Source organism: Heterocephalus glaber, unplaced genomic scaffold (assembly GCF_053883595.1).
Source record: "Heterocephalus glaber isolate CG9 unplaced genomic scaffold, H.glaber_assembly_v1.0 deba00001610, whole genome shotgun sequence".
Lineage (NCBI taxonomy): Eukaryota > Metazoa > Chordata > Mammalia > Rodentia > Bathyergidae > Heterocephalus > Heterocephalus glaber.
The window spans coordinates 15,953,963-15,973,237 of record NW_028258381.1 but is presented as its reverse complement, the minus strand read 5'-3'; the positions used below and the strand labels follow the sequence as shown (position 1 = coordinate 15,973,237).

The 19,275-nt window shown below is 39.3% G+C and overlaps 1 protein-coding gene and 1 pseudogene across 3 annotated transcripts in view; both read right to left on the bottom strand.

The window, feature by feature from the left end:
- Vkorc1l1 (vitamin K epoxide reductase complex subunit 1L1) overlaps positions 1–19,275 on the bottom strand; it is a 66,945-nt gene that overhangs the window by 28,340 nt on the left and 19,330 nt on the right. The gene's annotated exons all lie outside the window — the stretch shown is intronic.
- The window catches only part of LOC147822626 (cleavage stimulation factor subunit 2 pseudogene), a 58,018-nt pseudogene that overhangs the window by 19,945 nt on the left and 18,798 nt on the right, over positions 1–19,275 (bottom strand). Inside the window, exon 1 of the transcript XR_015445264.1 lies at positions 1–19,275. This exon is cut by the window's left edge and continues 19,945 nt beyond it; it is cut by the window's right edge and continues 18,798 nt beyond it. The product of XR_015445264.1 is annotated as a cleavage stimulation factor subunit 2 pseudogene (transcript).

Genomic DNA, 19,275 nt, shown 5'->3' with positions numbered 1-19,275 from the left:
TCCAAAGTACATGTTGGGTGTTTAATACAAAGAATTGTTCTTTCCTAACTTTTTTTTTTGGTACCTGGGATCAAACTCAGGTCCTTGCGCTCGTGGGGCAGGCAGAGGAACCACTGAGCTAAATCCCCTGCCCCTCTTTCCTAACTTTTTATTCAAGTACAATCACAATAATTATGACTATTATGGTCATATAAATATGACCATTATCACAATAATATGACCATACATGCACAATTTATAATTCTTCATACTGTTGTATTGATATTATTAAAATGTAACTTGTCGGGGCGGGGATTTAGCTCAAGGCCCTGAGTTCAATCCCCAGTACCCCCCAAAATAAAAAAATGTAACTTGTCAGTTGATTAAACTACATGAACTTATATACTGCATGTCTTTTTCGGGGGAGGGGGTAGCGGGGATCGAATTCAGGACCTTGCGCTTGCAAAGCAGGTGTGGTGCCACTGAGCTGAATCCCTGGCCCGTCTATTTATTTTTAATATTTTGCTTTCATTTTTTTGGTACCAGGGATCGAACTCAGGTCCTTGTGCTTGCGAGACAGGTGGTGGATATTTTTAATATTTTACAAATATATCAGTCTACAATGGATTAGCAATTTTTAAAACCCTGCCTTTTCCATAGTTTGAGAAAACTGGGGTGGCCTTAAGTACCTACATTTATCTTTAGTTTGTATCAACAGATGAAATACAGCTAAATCCTGAGTTAAATCCTTATTAAGATTCTAATATTTGAAGTAAATTTCAACTTTTAATATGTAGAAATTTGAGGAATAAAATATCAAATGTTAGTATTTTCACACAGAGTAGTTGTAGCCTCTAATTACCAGAATTAACAGATCTAACGTTGCTTGCTTGTTTTCACAGTAAGTAATAAAACTTGGGACTAGAGCACATCTTCATATTTAATCAGGTGTTCTGTCAACTGAAACTTTTCTCAGGGGTGGGGCATGACCAGTGAAGGAAGATTCTCTTTTTTAAAAAATTCATCTTAGGTTAATAGGCTGAACAAAAATTTTGTCTTCCGGAATAACATAATGTTCTGATTGTAATCTGAGGACTCCCTGAAATTCAAGTAAATTCAAACTTGAAAAATAATTAAACACCTGGCTGAGAAATCTTTGGATTAGTCCAGTTAATAGTAATGAAAATATTAGAACTTTTTCTCCATGACTAAACCAAAACAGTATTTACAGTGGCATATATTGCCAGTAATCAAAACTGAATACCAGGATATCTACTGAAGGTTGTTCTGGAAAAGGAAGGCAAGTCTATGTGGCTCTCTCAAGCTAGTGACCAGAAAGAGGATGCCGGAAGCCACCAGAAATACTGCTGCCATGATCAGTTTTCAGGTATGAGGAAAGAAACTGAAAACTTCCACTTTTACTTACTTAATGATTAATTTTACATTACATGTGAAAAATAATGAGGCCTCAGGCAGTCATATACCCAAACTGAGGCCAATTATAAGGCATTTTCTTAGTTTCATTTTCCTTCAAATCACCTATTTTGGACAAATACATTCGTTTCATTTTTCTCTCCTCCACCCCATACTTGGTATCAATACAAATTCAAGGTTTCCAACCCGCACTTAAGCATTCCTCTGAAATTTTTTCTTTTTACTCCTAGGTTAAAATCTCCTATAACCCCAAATTATACTTCAAATTTCCATTCCGTGTAAAACCTCTGGTGGTCCCTCTCAGTTGCAAGTGCAGGCTGTGAGCTGTGTGCCCCACCCCCTCACCACTCACGGCCACCATTGTCACCAGTGCTTCCTTGCTCTTGCTCTGCTCCTGCCATCTGTGTCTGGCGCTTGACTGGACTCGAGAAGAGGGACTCTCATTTATCTGAGTCTCCAGGGACAAATTCTGAAGGGCAACTAAGGAAAGGATTCGAGTTCTTTCACACTCTGATTTGTGGTCCTCTCAAAAGTGGACAGTTTGTAAGCTATGCTTGATTACTTCCTTTTTTTCCCCCTGATTCAGTTCTCCACCCTCTAGGGCCTCGAGATATCAGGAAGCCAATACTGTCTACAGAATACTCCCACACAAGAATCTCTGCAAATAAAAACCTTTAAGCCTAGCTTTATATGTACTACTGCAGATCTTGTGATGCCACATTTTTGTTTTGCGTTGTTTTGTTTTCTGGTACTGAGGATCGAACTAAGGACCTTGCACTTGTGAGACAGGCCTGGTGCCAGTGAGCTAACTCTCCAGCCCATTGTTTTGGTTTTTTGAGACAGGGTCTCAATTTGTAATTCAGGCTGGCCTCGAACTCTCGGTGGTCCTCCTGCCTCAGCCTTCCAAGTGCGGGGATTACAGGTGTGTGCCACCACGCCTGGCTGTGATGCCATGGTTTAATTGTGCGTCAAAGTGACTGAAATAAGGGAATAAGACTGCTAATGAAACAAATGGACACTCCCTCTTATTTCTTGTTCAAGTGGGTTTTTTTCTTTTTTTTGTGGTACCAGGGATCAAACTAGGGTCCTTGCACTTGCGCAGCAGGCGGCAAAACCACTGAGCTAAATCCCTGGCCCTGTTCAAGTGTTGTTTAAAACAAACTAATTACTGAATTTTAAATATGCCAGAGCTGAAGAGGGTTATAAAAGTCTAAGCCTCATACGTAACTGGAACAGGGGGGCTGCAGGTATAATTTAGTGATTTAGTGGTAGCGCACTTGCCTAGCATGTACAAAGCTGAGTTTAATGCCCAGGATCACCAAAATAAATACATGGGGCCGGGGATTTAGCTCAGTGGTTTCGCCACCTGCTGGCGCAAGCACAAGGACCCAAGTTCGATCCCTAGTACCAAAAATAAATAAATAAATAAAATACATGAATGAATTTAAAAAACTAGAATCAACTGTGGAAAAGTAGTAAAATGGACAATACTTCATGTTTTAAATTATAGATTTCCACATATGTAAATCATCTTGAACTTAGTAATCTAAGATGAGGAAAGATTTTAGAGATGAAAAGATTTTCAAGCTGGGCATGGCGCCATGTGCCTATGGTCCCAGCTTCTCAGGAGGCTGAGGTAGGAAAATCACTTGAGCCCATGAGTTCAAGACCAGCCTGGGTAACATAGTGAAACTGCATCTCAAAACCAAAAAATGATGAAAAACATAATGTGCCAAACTTAAAACAGCAATAGAAGCAGAAATAACAGATGAAACAATACCAAACAAAAATTAGTGACATTAAAAAATGAGCTCTCCCATAACTCTAATCAATAGAATGAAATAGATTAGTAAGAGGAAAGGACAAAAATGTAAGGAAGCTCAGATCAACCTTGCCAATAAGAGGAGTTTCAGAAAGAAAAAGACATGACCTGTGTTCTTTCGACAAATTTTTTGGCATCTAGTATACATCTAGCCATGCTCTGAGGGTGCAACAGTGAACAAGGCAGACATGGAACATGGTCTCCAAAAGTGCACGTTCTACAAAACATGGAGCTCAAGTAACAACAGAAAAAAATGAATGAAGAAAACCATGCTGATGAAGAAGGGAAGGAGGGAGGACTGGAGACAAACATATGTATATATTTTGTGCTTTAGCCACATGTAGTAGACAAAGATTCTCAGAAATTTCTAACTTCAAAGATTAAGAAAGTATCCAGTAAGTAGCAGAGGGGAAAAACCAGTTATCTACAATTTTTTTAAAAATCTGACTGGCAATTTTAAAAAGCTGACATATATAGACACTCTTATGTACGCACAGTGGAAACATACATTATTAAATGTACTTTACTACAATAAAGTTGCCAAGTCCAAGACAGGTGTGGTGGTGCATGCCTGTAATCCCAGCACTTGGGAGGCTGAGGAAGGAGGATCACTGTGAGTTCGAGGCTGGCCTGGGCTCCATAGTGAGTTCAAGGCCAGCCTGGACTACAGAGTGAGACCCTGTCTCAAAAACAAACAAACTGGGCCGGGGATTTAGTTCAGTGGTTCTGCCACCTGCCTTGCAAGCGCAAGGTCCCTAGTTCAATCCCTGGTACCAAAAACCCCCCCAAAACAAAAAACTGCCGAGTCCACTTCTAGCAATATAGCCTAAAAACACTCAATGATGTAAATATACACATAAATATACATCAGAGCTTTATTTAAAATGGAAAATTACAAAAAAACTTATATGGCAAGCCATTAGGATGAATCAAATTACAATTTGGCTATTCAATGGAAACTATAGACACTAAAAGCCATTTACGAGTTTATCTGTTTTATTGTTTTTTACAAGATTAGAAAGTAAACCCAGGGCCTTTGCACTGAGCTACATCCTTGGCCTTTTATTTACTTTGAGACAAGGTCTCACTGAGTTCAAACTTGCAATCCTCCTGCCTCAGCCTCCCAGAGTGTTGGAATTATGCTACCAAGCCCAGCACAAGTATTTCATTACATGTCCAAATGTTCATGATTCAAAGATAAGGGAAACAAAGAGCATGATCCTAATTTTGTTTCTTGAAACAGCACATACTTATGTGTATGCACATCTATCTGTATACCTATATACAAGTACATACATATATATATACACATATGCATAGACAAAAATCAAGTAGAAGGATATACATTAAAATGTTAATGACAGTAAGAAGAGAGATTATTTTTATGTTCTGTACAATTTTTTTTTTAACCTGACGGTAAAAGAAAGTTTAAACACAGGCACTACATAGTCCCAGCTACTTGGGAGGCTGATGTGGATCGCTTCAGCCCACAAGTTTGAAACCAGCCTGGGCAATATAGCAAGATACCATCTCCAAAAGAAAAAAATTTGATTGAATAGCATTTACATTCACTTATAGGGCTGTGCTAAAATGTACCATCTTGCTGTCTGGTGTTTGTCCTGCCTGTGCTTTCTTCCTTTCCCCTCATTCCATGTATTCTTTTGGATTAACTGAATGCTCTGTAAGATCCAATTTACCTCCACTATTTGCTATACCTGTTTTTGTGGTGGTCTAGACTTCACATTTCTTTAACTTTTCAGTCTTCTATAGTACACCAATAGACAGCTAAAGATAGACAAAGAGGACAATGATTTCTGTATCTTCCCTCCCATCTTCCATGTTATTGAGCAGCCATCACCATTAATCCCAAATACATGTTCATTACCCCAAAAAGAAATCCTGTACCTGTCAGCAAGCACTCTCAAGGCAAGCATCCCTTAAAGGATTAAAAAATAAGAAAAATGTGTTACTCCTGAAGTTGACATGTCTAGAACTTTTCAATCCTTTGTGAAGATCCAAATTTCCATTTTAAATCATTCTCCTTCTAAGTTACTTCTTTAACATTCCTTTTTGTGCAAGTCTGCTGGTAATAAGTATTCTCAGCATTTGTTTAAAATCTTTATTTCCCCCTCACTTCTAAAAGGTATTTTTCCCCAGGCCTGGTGGTGCATGCCTGTAATCCCAGCACTTGGGAGCCTGAGGCAGTGAGCCCAGCCTGGGCTACATAGTGAGTTCAAGGCCAGCCTGAACTACATAGTGAGACTGTCTCAAAAAAAGGGGGTATTTTGCTGTGTGAAAAATGGGTTTTTAAAAAACTACACCTTGACAATGTCTATTTCTTTTGATTTGCTAAATTTTTGGTGTCTATCCTTCTTACCTTTGTTATGGTGAACGTGCATCAGACTATGTACTCTGTACATATGTTTGACTATGATGCCACTGTTGTTGCAGCCAGAATCGAGGAAAAAATTCTGCAACCAGAATTGTGGAAAGAATTAAGTTTGTAAACAGAGGTACCACTGTACTGTGACTTGTGGCTTCTTTTATGTTTATTCCTGAAATCTGCTGAGCTTCTTGAATCTGTGTTTGTAGTTTTCATTGAACTTTGAAAATTTCTTGTCGTTACTTTAAGTTTTTTGTAGGGCCAGGGATTTACCTCAGTGGTTCTGCTGCCTGTCTCACAAGCACAAGGTCCCAAGTTCAATCCCCAGTACCAAAAAAAAAGTTTTCTATCCTCTTCTCCCACTCTTTTCTGGGACTTCAAATATATATTAGATTGTTCTTGTCCCTAACTATTGCCTCTGTTGTAATCACTGATCCTCTATTATTTTGGCTATTTTTCTTTCTGTCATATTTTGGAATTTCCATCACTGTCTTCAAGTTTACCAATTTGCATGTAGTGCCTCATCCACTGTTAACCCATCAGTCTACTTTTCATCGCACTTCCAGTTCTACAAGATATTTCTTAATTTTTTTTTTTCTTTTTTTGGTACCGGGGATCAAACTTGGGTCCTTGCGCTTGCAAGGCAGGTGGCAAAAACCACTGAGCCAAATCCCCAGCCCCAATATTTCTTATATTACATCTTCCATTTCTCTCCTTGTTAAAATAAGCATTTCTTCTACTTCTTGAACAAAAAGAACATGTTTTAATGGCTTTAATTCTATCATCTATCATTTCTGACTCATTTTCCTCTTGCTTTCAAGTCACATTTTCCTAGTTCTTTGTATGCCTGGCAGTTTTGTATTGAATGACAAATTGAGTTTTACATCTTGGGTGCTGGGTTTTGCCGTATTCCTTTAAGTAGTGTTAGACTCTGTTCTGACACAATGTAAAGTACCTTGTAACCATAGGGCTCCTCCAAGACTTCAAGACTTGATTTTGCACTGTTAGGTTGAGTGCAGCAGCCTTTAATTTAGGGCTACTTTAGCTGTGTTACAGGGCAATACCACTTTGCTGCCCTGTACATAGTGTGTGTGTATTTTTTTTCCTTTTCTGGCTAGAGGGACACTATTTCCAGCTGCATGAGTTCCAGGAATCATTTAGTCCTCTGCTTTCCATCGGGTTCCTCCTCCAGCCTCCAGTGGTTTTGTCTTGTGCATGTGCAGATCGGGGCTCAACCAGGCTCGAGGAGACCCCTCTGCACACCTCTGGAGCTCTCTCTGTGCACCTATCTCCCTCCTCTCAGGTAATCCACTCCCAAATTAGAGATGTCTCTACCTCTACTCCCCAAAAAACCCCTCCCTCTGGATCCTCAGCTCAGCGAGACCACCAGCTTGTTTCAGTTCCCCATACCTATTCTGTGGCCTGCAGACTACCCCATCATAAACTGGGGCAGCCAGAGCTCAGCATGTGTCCTTTGTTCTGGTGATCACAGTCCGATGTGCCTGTAACCCCGTATCTGTAAATTGCTATTTCAGACACTGTCTAGTTTTCTTCTTTCTCAAGGCAGCAAGGTAGATCTAGCACTTGTTGCTGCATCACTGCTGGACAGAGTAAGTATTATAAGTCAATTAGTAGTTCTTCAATTTCACATCTACAGGATTTGCCCTAGTCTTTATCCAACTGTCTGTATAACATCTAAAATGTTTTTACTCATTTTCTGTTGGAATTTGCTCCACTCATTTTTTTTGGTACCTGAGATTGAACTTGGGACCTTGCACTTGTGAGGCAGGCAGCGGAACCACTGAGCTAAATCCCGGGCCCTGCTCCACTTTTTTTTTTTTTTTTTTTTGGCACTGGGGATCGAACTCGGGTCCTTGTGCTTGCGAGGCAGGCAGCAGAACCACTGAACCAAATCCCCAGCCCTCTACTCTTGATTTGACACTAAATTCTCATAATTCTCCTACACCTCTGATAATAATTAATATTATATGAGACTCGCCTTGGAATTCTTCATTCATGAATAGAATATAGGTGCAGGGAACACAACCTACAAAATGTAATCTGCTACATTTTTAAATGTGCGGCCGTCGCGCAGCGTGAAGCTCCTCGGCTGCATCCCGGTTCCTGCCCACGCCACGGTGAGGTCCCAGGAGCGGCTTGGAGCCCCGCCTCCATTGGGCGCTCTGCTTAGCAGCTCGCGCGCCTACAAGGCCCAGTTCCACGCCCACCCCCACCTCCACCTTCCGGCTCTTCTGCTACCTGGTCCCACACTACAGAGGCACAGGGGATTATACTTCACATAGTTAAATGTGATAGATTAATAACTACCACAAATTGTCATTTTCCAAGCTGCGCTTGATGCTATGGTATTGCTGATTGTATCATTTGGCCTAACATGTTGTGATTGATATAATCAGTTTTCCTTCCCGGTATACGGAAAATAAAATAGCCTCAGAGTCATTAGAGCCTCAAAACCTAAACACAAGCCATATCTGGAAGACACCTCTGAAAAGCAATCATACCACAAGGGTTTTAAACACAAGCAACAAAGATACCTGCATTAAGCAGTTCTGAAATATCAACTCAGGAATTAAACCAAGGACAGTACCAAAAACAAAAATGAGAAAACATTTAAGCAAGGCACAAACGCAGGCGTCCATGCCACAAAAAGGAAATTCTGGGGGAAATGAGGTGGAAAAGTCTGATAATCAACCACCTGGACACCCTGAACTGATAGCACAGGAAGTAACAAAGCAGATGCATGAGGCTCTAGAAAAATTCAAAGCAGAAATAATCTCCCAGATGAATACAGAGACAGTGAGTAGAGCGAAAGACATGATTAGAGGCTCTAGAGCAGAAACAGATAAGAAAATAGATGAGCTCAGAAACATGCTGGAAGCCAGGAATGCCCAGCATAAGAAATGGAAACCATGATCGCCCAACAAAAGAAAGAAATGGAATCCATGAAACAGATTCAAACAGATATTCAGGAGATTAAAAACTCCACTGAAAGCATGCAGAGCAGACTAAGAGAATCTGAAGACAGAATATCAGATATAGAAGACAGGATTGCGGTTAAGGACCATGAAAACAGAGAATTCTTAAAGACAGTAAGGGACCAAGAGAAATCAATCCAACAGCTGCTAGATGATGCAAAGAAGAATAACATAAGACTGAGAGGAGTCCACGAAAAAACAGGAGAAAGTACAATTGACATAAAAAAACTGTTCACAGAAGTAATAGTAGAAAACTTCCCAGACAGAGGTGGAGAATTGGACACACAGATAAGTGAGGCATATAGAACTCCACCCAGCCACGACCAAAAAAAATCTACACCTAGACATATAATAGTCAAGATCCCAGAATCCCAACAGAAGAACAAACTTCTACAGGCAGTTAGAGAAAAGAAACAAATCACCTACAAAGGAAAGCCCATCAGAATCACGGCAGATTTCTCAACACAAACCCTCAAATCAAGGACAGCCTGGAGTAAGTATTTCAAGCCTTAAAAGAAAATAACTTCTAACCTAGACTGTTGTATCCAGCAAAATTATCTTTCAAAATTGATGGGGAAATTAGATACTTTCACGACAAAGAACACCTGAGAAATTTCATGAACACCAAACCAGCATTCCAAACAATTTTATGCAATATCCTAGAAAAAAACAATAAAGGTCACAACTCCATGAGGGCCAACAGAGAGAAGACACCATGCAAGATACAGCACTAAAGGGAAAGGGGGAAAAATAAGAAATAAAAGAGCCAACAACAATAAAACATCATGGCAAGAATGAGTCAATATCTCTCAATTATAACTATTTATGTTAATGGCCTCAATTCACCAATCAAAAGAAATAAACTGACAGAATGGATTAAGAAGCAAAACCCAGAAATATGCTGTATACAAGAAACACACCTAACTCAAAAGGAAATTCATAGACTGAAAGTAAAAGGATGGAAAACAGTTCTCCACGCAACAGGAACCCAGAAAAAAGCAGGGCTAACAATCTTATTAGCAGACAAAGTAGATTTCAAACCAAAACTAATTAAGAGAGACAAAGATGGTCACTACATCCTTTGAAGGGAACAACCCAAGAGGAAGAGATGACAATCCTAAATAGTTATACACCAAATACGAATGCCCCCAACAATACAAAACAAATATTAATGGATATGAAAAACCAAATAAACAATAACGTAATTGTAGTGGGGGACCTCAACACCCCTCTATCACAAATAGACCAATCATCTAGGAAAAAAATTAACAATGAAATTCTAGAACTGAACCAAGCTATTGAACAAATGGACTTAACAGATGTTTACAGAGTGTTCCACCCCACAAAATCAGAATACACATTCTTTTCAGCTGCACTCGGGTCATTCTCCAAAATAGATAACATGCTAGCTCATAGGGCAAATCTAAGTAAATGTAAAATAACTGAAGTTATCCCCCGTATATTATCAGAACATAGTGCAATAAAATTGGAGATCAATAACATAAGAAACTGCAAAACACATGGAAATTGAATAACACCCTCCTGAACAACCAATGGGTCACAGAGGAAATTAAAGAAGAAATTAGACAGTTTCTACAAGTAAATGATAATGCCAGTACAACATACAGGAATCTGTGGGACACAATGAAAGCAGTTCTACACAGGAAATTCATAGCAGTGAATGCCCATATTAGGACAAGAGAGAGAACTCAGTTAAATAACCTAATGCAGAACCTCAAGCTCCTAGAAAAAGAAGAGCATAACAAACCCAAAGCTCGTTACAAGAGAGGAAATTATAAAGATCCGAGCAGAAATCAATGCAATGGAGACTAAGAGAACGATACAAAAAAATCAATGAATCGAACAGCTGGTTTTTTGAAAGAATAAATAAAATCAATAAACCTTTAGCCAACTTTATCAAAAAAAGGAAAGGCTCAAATCCATGCAATTAAGAATGAAAAAGGTGAAGCCACAACAGATCCAGCAGAAATTCAGAGGATCATCAATACCTACTTTGAGAACTTGTAACTCTTAATAAAATGGAAAACATAGAAGAAATGGCCAGATTCCTAGATACATATGAACTGCCAAAGTTAAATGAAGAAGATATAGAAATTCTAAACACCCCAATAACAATGAGTGAAATTGAAAATGTAATAAAAAATTTACCAACAAAGAAAAGCCCAGGTCCTGATGGGTTCACTGCTGAATTCTACAAGACATTTAAAGAAGAACTACTGCCATTAGTCTTTAAACTCATCAAGGAAATTGAAAGGGAAGCAAGGCTTCCAAATTCTTTCCTGGAAGCAAGTGCTACTTTGATTCCAAAACCAGGGAAAGACTCAACCCAAAAATAGAACTACAGGCCAATCTCCCTGATGAACATAGATGCAAAAATCCTCAACAAGATACTGGCAAACAAAATACAGAGGGTCATCAAGAAGATCATACACCCTGACCAAGTTGGATTTATCCCAGGGATGCAAGGATGGTTCAACATCCATAAATCAATAAATGTAAAACACTATATTAACAGGGTCAAGGACAAAAACCATATGATCATCTCAATAGATGCAGAAAAGGCATTTGACAAAATCCAGCACCCATTCATGATAAAAACGCTACAGAAAATTGGAATAGAAGGTCTTTATCTCAACCTGATTAAGGCTATCTATGAAAAACCAACAGCCAACATCAAACTAAATTGTCAAAAACTGAAAACTTTCATGCTAAAATCAGGAACAAGACAAGGATGCCCACTATCACCATTCATGTTCAATATTGTTCTGGAAACATTAGCCATAGCAATTAGACAAGAGAAAGAAATAAAAGGAATTAAGATAGGAAAAGAAGAAGTGAAACCGTCATTATTTGCTGATGACATCATACTTTACATAGAAGACCCAAAAAACTCGGTCAAAAGCCTTCTAGACCTGGGCCGGGGATTTAGCTCAGTGGTTTCAATGCCTGCTGTGCAAGCAGAAGGACCCGAGTTCGATCCCCAGTACCAAAAAAAAAAAAAAAAAAAAAAAGCCTTCTAGACCTGATTGACAGATTCAGTAGAGTAGCTGGATATAAGGTCAACACTCAAAAAAACAATAGCCTTCATAGACGCAAGTAGCAGACCCATTGAGAGAGAAATGCGGGAAATAATTATTTTTACAATAGCATCTTAAAAAATGAAATAGCTAGGAATCAACCTAACAAAGGAAGCAAAAGACCTCTACGTTGAAAACTACAGCACTCTGAAGAAGGAGATCGAAGAGGATATAAGAAAATGGAAAGATATCCCTTGTTCCTGGGTAGGAAGAATCAATATAGTGAAAATGGCCATACTTCCAAAACTACTATATAGATTTAATGCAATACCAATTGAAATTCCATCAATATACTTCACAGAACTAGAGAAAACAATCCAAAAATTCATTTGGAAGCAGAAGAAACCTAGAATAGCAAAAGCAATTCTAGGCAACAAAGACATGGCTGGGGGTATCACAATCCCCATCTTGAAACTATACTACAAAGCTACTGTGATAAAAACAGCATGGTACTAGCAAAGAAACAGACCCGAAGATCAGTGGAATAGATTAGAAGATGCAGAAACAACTCCAGACATACTCAGCCATCTCATCTTTGACAAAGGAGCCAACCACCCTCATTGGAGAAAAGATAGCCTGGTCAGTAAATGGTGTTGGAAAAACTGGATTTCAACCTGCCAAAGATTAAAACTAGACCCATACCTATCACCGTGCACTAAACTAAGATCGATGTGGATTAAAGAGCTAAATATCAAGATAGAAACAGTAAACTTGCTGGAAGATAAGTTAGGTAGAACTCTCAATGACATTGGCATAGGAAAAGACTTTATGAACAAATCTTCAGTAGCATGGGAGCTAACACAAAGAATCAACAACTGGGATCTCAGCTTATTAAAAAGCTTCTGCATTTCAAGAGAAACTACCAACAGAGCTAAGAGATAACCTACAATATGGGAAGAAATTTTTAGCAGCTGTGCCTCAGACAAAGGTCTACTATCGAGAATATATAAAGAATTGAAAAAAATCAGACCCCCAAATTCAAAGACCCAATTCAAAAATGGGCACCTGAAATGAACAGACACTTCTCAGACAAAGAAGTAGACATATCAAATAAGCATATGAAAAAATGTTCAACATCACTGGTCATTCGAGAGATGCAGATGAAAACAACACTGAGATTCTACCTCACCCCACAAAGAATGGCTGCTATCAAGAAATCAACCAATAACAAATGCTGGCAGGGGTGTGGAGAGAAAGGAACCCTTCTCCATTGTTGGTGGGAGTGCAGACTGGTGCAACCACTGTGGAAATCCTTATGGAGATACCTCAAAGAACTAGGACTACAGGTCCCATTTGACCCAGCTGTTCCCCTGTTGGGTATCTTCCCCAAAGAATTAAAAGAATCGTACCACAGGAATATATGTGCACCTATGTTTATAGTGGAAAAGTTTGCAATAGCTAAAGTTTGGAAACAGCCCAAGTGCCCATCAACTGGAAACTGGATAAAGAAGATGTGGGTTTTTTATAAAATGGAGTACTACTCAGCCATAAAGAACGAGAAACTAGAGTCATTTACAGCTAAATGGATGCATATTGAGGCCATACTCTTAAGTGAAATAAATAGGACACGCATGTGTAAATACTGAATAGTATCTCTAGTGTGAGAAACTGAAAGTGTAAATAAAGATGAAAATGATTAAATGAATAACTGATAATTTGAAATAGGAAAAGGTCCAAAGGGGTAGGGGTAGCGGGAGGGGAAGGGGAAAGGGAAGAAGGGAAAGGAAATATTATGAGAAAGAAAAAAAAAAAATGGAAACAAAGACTATGTAAATAGGGAAGGGCAGTGGGATGAAGGGCGCATAGTTAATGGAGGAAAAAATAAGAACTAAGATACATCGTGTTCAGGTACAAACACCCAATGATAAATGTAAATGTATACCTAAAATGTACCAATTAATATATAAATTTAATAAAAAAAAATGTGACTTGTATTTTTACTCATAACCAAAGTTCATTCAATTACAATGTTAAGAACAATTAGGTTGGGGGCTGGGGAATTAGCTCAGTGGTTCCGGTGCCTGCCGTGCAAGCACAAGATCCCGAGTTTGAGTCCTGGTACCAAAAAAAAAAAAAAGAAGAAGAATTATGTTTTGTGGATATTTTCTTTACACTTTTTCTTAATACAGGAGGGAGGGTTAATAATGAGAAGTTATTTTTTTTAAGTCCACATTTCTGGCCCCCAGCTCCAGGTGTTTTTGCAGGCCATTATGTCAAAATGGCATTTTGAAAAACAAGTCACATCCCCTCCATCTAGAGCCTGCCTGTCCCCTCTGCTCTAATTAATGGGGCACAGTCCGTCTCTAAACTTCAGCACTTCTACTTGCTCCACTGTTCCCACAGCCAGTCACAGATCCTGCTGGAAATGATGAGTTTCCATTGACAGGAAACAAGATTACTGCAGAGGGCTCGAGAATAATGATCTCAACGCAGCAGTGAAAAGGTAGTAGAATAAAAACCTACTTTTCTTTCAGATCAGAGATGCAGGAAAAATCTACACAGAGGAAGCAATACCTCTGGCACAGAATGGGGGGGGGGGGTAGGAGCCAGATACTGAACACAGGGCCAAAGGAGGATTAATAAGCCTATGGGGAAAACTACTGAAAAGGTCAAGAGGCTGGGGACTGGAGCTTGCATTTTTAGTTGGCACCTATTGTTGATAAAAGGAGAAATATGTAGTGAAATCAGGCTTCAAATGGCACTTTGACATAGAGGGGTTTCACCACCAAAATTGGCATTATAACCCAGCTTAATATTGGTTAAACTGAATAATCCACACCAGCTGTCAACTTTTTTTTTTTTTGGTACCGGAGATCGAACTCGGGACCTTGCCCTTGCAAGGTAGGCGCCGGAGATGTCAACTTTTTACCATGCAATTAACCAGCTCTTAATGACAGTTATGCTTTTTATGTTAATTTCTTTTAAAAATAGGTAATGTCCAGTGTGGTGGCACATGCTCATAATCCCAGCACTTGGGAGCTTGAGGGTGGAGGATCACAAGTTTGAGGCCAACCTGGGCTACACAGTGATGGTTCAGGGCAGCCTAAACTACATAGCAATACCCAATCAATCAATCAAATAAATTAACAAAATACAGAATTCAAAAGTCACAAAATAATATGGATGAATCCTGAGGACACTGTGCTATGTGAAATAAACCAGTTATGAAAATACAATTACTGTACAAGTCCACCTCTATCAAGTACATAGAGTAGTCCAATCACAGATCAAGTCGAACGGCGACCTCCAGTGGGAGGAATGGGGAGTCGCTTAATGGCATCATCCCCATTAAGAGCTCTGGAGACTGGATGCCATAATAATGTGATTACACTTAACATTACTGAACTGTATACTCAAAAATGTTTACAACAGTTGTGTGCATTTTTCCACAATTATATTTAAGTTAATGTCACAAAATATTGTACAGAGAAAAGCATTTCCCAATTCTGTCCTCTAACCCCTCATCCCCACTTGTCAGAAAGCCAGTGTTAACATTCCTCTATCCTTCCTGATGTACTGTTTATGCATGCTTATATACACATAGAAAGCCACACATGAACAGTAGGATACCACTACCTATATTATTCATGCAGTTTGGTAGTGTATCATAGAGACTTTGGGGGAGGGGTCAAGACAAGGTCTCGCTATGTAGTTCAGGATGGCCTGAACTCACTATGTACGTAACCCAGACCAGCCTCAAACTCAGGGCCGATTCTCCTGCCTCTGCCTCTGCCTCTGCCTCCCAAGTGCTGGGATTATAGGCATGTGCCACTACTTCCAGCTGGAGACTTTTGGGGGGGGGGGGGTACCGGGGATCGAACCCCGGTCCTTGCACTTGTGAGATAGGCGGCAGAACCACTGAGCTAAATCCCCACAGACTTTTGTAAATTAGTTTACATAAAATTCCTGCTACTAATTCACTGTATGACTAATTCACTGATTATTTTCCTAGTTCTCTACTGATGGGTAATTAGACTTTGTCCCAATTTTTATAATTACAAACACAGTATTCAATGTCTTCATACCATTTAACCCCTACATGTATGTTTGTGAGTGCATGCATGTGATATGGCTAGAATGGACTAAAATGGTATGTGCATTCTATGTGTTACTGCATGTACGCACACTATTTTTTTTTTTTTTTGGTACTGGGGATAGATCTCAGGACCTTTCACTTGCAAGGCAGGCACCAGAACCACTGAGCTAAATCCCCGGCCTTCTGTATTGGCAAATTCTACATATGCAGATTAAACCAAACACAGAAAATTTTTTCTTTTTTGGTGCCAGGGATCGAACTCGAGTCCTTGCACTTGCGAGGCAGGCAGCAGAATCACTGAGCTAAATCCCTGGCCCGAAAATATTTTTTTAAAGACTGTACTGAACATATACACACCGTTATTCCCTGAACAACACACTGTGACAACTACTCACACAGCATTTGCACTGTATTAAATATAAGTCATCTAGAGACAATTTATAGTATACAGGAGGATTGTGCAAGTAATATCCAAATACTGTGCCATTTTATGAGGGGCTTGACCATCCAAAGTCACGGGAGCTTGGAACCAGTCCCTGTACAGCATATGTTCAAGAAAAGTACACAAACCCTAACTCTGTAGCTTGATAAATTTTCCCAGTGTAACCACACCAAGTAACCAGCAGTCTACACAAGGAAACAGATGACATGCCCCCAAAGCCCTTCCTTGTACCCTATTCAGTGAGCTCCTCAAATGTGTAACACCGCCCTGACCGCTGACACCACATGTTAATTTTGTCTGTTTTTAAACTTACATTTTTGTGCATGGGTGTTTCAACATTATGTTTGTTAGGCTGACATACATTATGCAAATTTTAATTCTTTCACTCTTCTTGCTTGAGGACATACCAGTGTGTAAATAAATAATTAATCTATACTATTTTTGTGTGTGTGGAAGCGGGGACTGAACTCAGGACTTAGTGCTTGGGAGGCAGGCGTGGCGCCACTGACCTAAATCTCTGGCCCTAACCCATACTATTCTTTTTTTTTTTTTTTATCCATACTATTCTTGAGGTGTATGCATTAATAACTTTAACAGATATTATCAAAGTTCTTCCCATAGGATTTAGAATTCTATCATTAATTCAGGGAATTAGCTATTTCTCTATACTGTACTTTACCTGACAGTAAAGTCAAACTTTTTAACCTGGCCAACATGATATAATAAAAAAGCTTAGCTGGGGATTTTGCTCAGTGGTTCTGATGCCTGCCTCCAAAGTGCAAGGGCCTGAGTTTGATCCCCAGTAACAAAAAAAAAAATTTTCAGGGCTGGCGATTTAGCTCAGTGGTTCCGCCACCTGCTTCGCAAGCACAAGGTCCCAAGTTTGATCCGGGGTACCAAAAAAAAAAAAAAAAAGTGAGATAGCAACCAAGCTCTTTTTTCCCAAATGGCTACTCAGTTGACCCAGTTATTTACTGAAGAATTCACTGTTTTCATCTTTATCAAATCAAGTATTTCTACAAATGAGACTACTTTAGTAGTCTCAACTCTGTTTTGTTCTTTTGGTACTAGGGATCGAACTCAGGATCTTGCAGTTGCAAGCCAGTGGCAGCACCACTGAGCTAAATCCCCAGCCCTCAACTGTTTTAATGATGACCTGTTTACTCTGATGCTCTTGGCTATTTTAACATAAACTTTGAGTGCTTGATAACACTAATCCCCTTTACATGAACACTGACTTTCATAATTTTTATGAAAAATTTCACTTTGTTTCTTTCATGTAAACTTTAGAATCAACTTCTGAAAAGACATTTGGGATTACACAGAATTTATAGACCCAGGGCCACCATAGAGATAGATGCCCTCCCTTTAAATTTCATTTTATTAGTACAGTCTGCAAAACATGAAGTTTACATTCATCTCAGACAGTGGGTACACGTACATAATACAGCTCAATCCGTTTTTATTCCCTTTCTCCTCCCCACCCACTTCCCTGCTTCTAGATCCCTTTTCCCTGTTTTAATTATTATTGCTATTATTTTTAGTTCACGTTTATGACATGTGTTTACATTCACTGTGGGTACTTAGTATATGTACATGATCTTCAATCTTTTTACTTCCCCTTCCATTCCCCCCTCCTCCACCCTCCATTTCTTAGACCCATTCCATTTGCAAAAGCTCCATCTCCGTTTCCTTCTATCAATCCTTCGTTTTGTTTGCCAAATCACTAAGTTGCTTAGGCAGGGCTGGAACTTACAATCCTTCCCCAGCCTCCCAGAGTGCTGGGATCACAGGTGTGCACCACCACATCTGGCTTAAACACTATTTTGATTTCAGATCACAAATGAATTGGGTTAAAAATGAAAGAAAAATAAGTAAAATAAACTGGTTAAATGTTCCTAAAACTTCATGATTACCACATGGGCAGAAGTGATTGGAAGATGTCATCAATTTTAAGGCTTGCCTTAATTTTAGAAATGACAATATGAAAAAGTAAATAACTATAAATATAGTACACACCTGTAATCCCAGCACTCAGGAGGATCACCTCGAGTTTGAGGCCACCCTGGGCTACACAGTGAGTTCAAGGCCAGCCTGAAATTACACAGCGAGACCCTGTCTCATAAAAACAAAATAGCCGGGGATTTAGCTCAGCAGCAGAGCACCTGCCTGGCAAGCACAAGGTCCTGAGTTTGATCCCCGGTACCAAAGAAAAGAGAGAGAGAGAGGAAATGGTATAAAATAAAATTTATTTTTAAAAAAGCAAAGTAGTTATTTTCTTTAAAAATTCTGTTAAGAGGGCCAGGGATTTAGCTCAGTGGTTCCACCGCCTGCCCAGCAAGCACAAGGACCCGAGTTCAATCCCCAGTACAGGGAAAAAAAAATTGTTAAGAAAACATGCAAAATTTCTATATAAAATTGAAACAGTACTGAGAAAAAAATTAAAGTCCAAAATACATAGAGGTAAAATGTCTATGAATTGGAAAATCAATGATGTATCTTTTTTTTTTTGCAGGGTACTAAAATTGTGTTCAAAGTTTATTTCAAGTCACAGAAAATATACAAATTAAAACAACAAAAGGAACTGATTCTGTTCTGAGAGAAGGTGATGGGAGTCCTCCACCTTATAAATTTGAGTCATTCAAGGGTTAGGATGCAAAAGTCACCTTTTTTCAACACTTCAACAATATTATGGAATTAACTTCCAGAACTGTTGAGAGGTATTTTTGAAAACTGGAATCGTTTTTACCTGATGAACAAAAAAAAACAAGGGTGGTAGTGTACAGGAATCTCCAAAATGTATAGAAAGCAGTGATGGTGGATATTTACTACCTTAAACGTGCTTTCAAGGTGCTCCACTGGATTTCTGTATTTGTTCCTTTAAGATTAGGATACTCTGCCTTTGCTCAGGAGGCAAAATGGCAATCAGATCTGCAGTCAGTTGAAAGATCTGCATGATCAAAGCAGCCTTCTCATGGTTCTGTGGTGTGACTTGGTTCTGCCCAGGACTAAAACCACTGGGCTGGCTTCCACCCTGCATGCTTACTCCTTGCATGCCTATTCCCTGCATGACTGGGACCTGCCT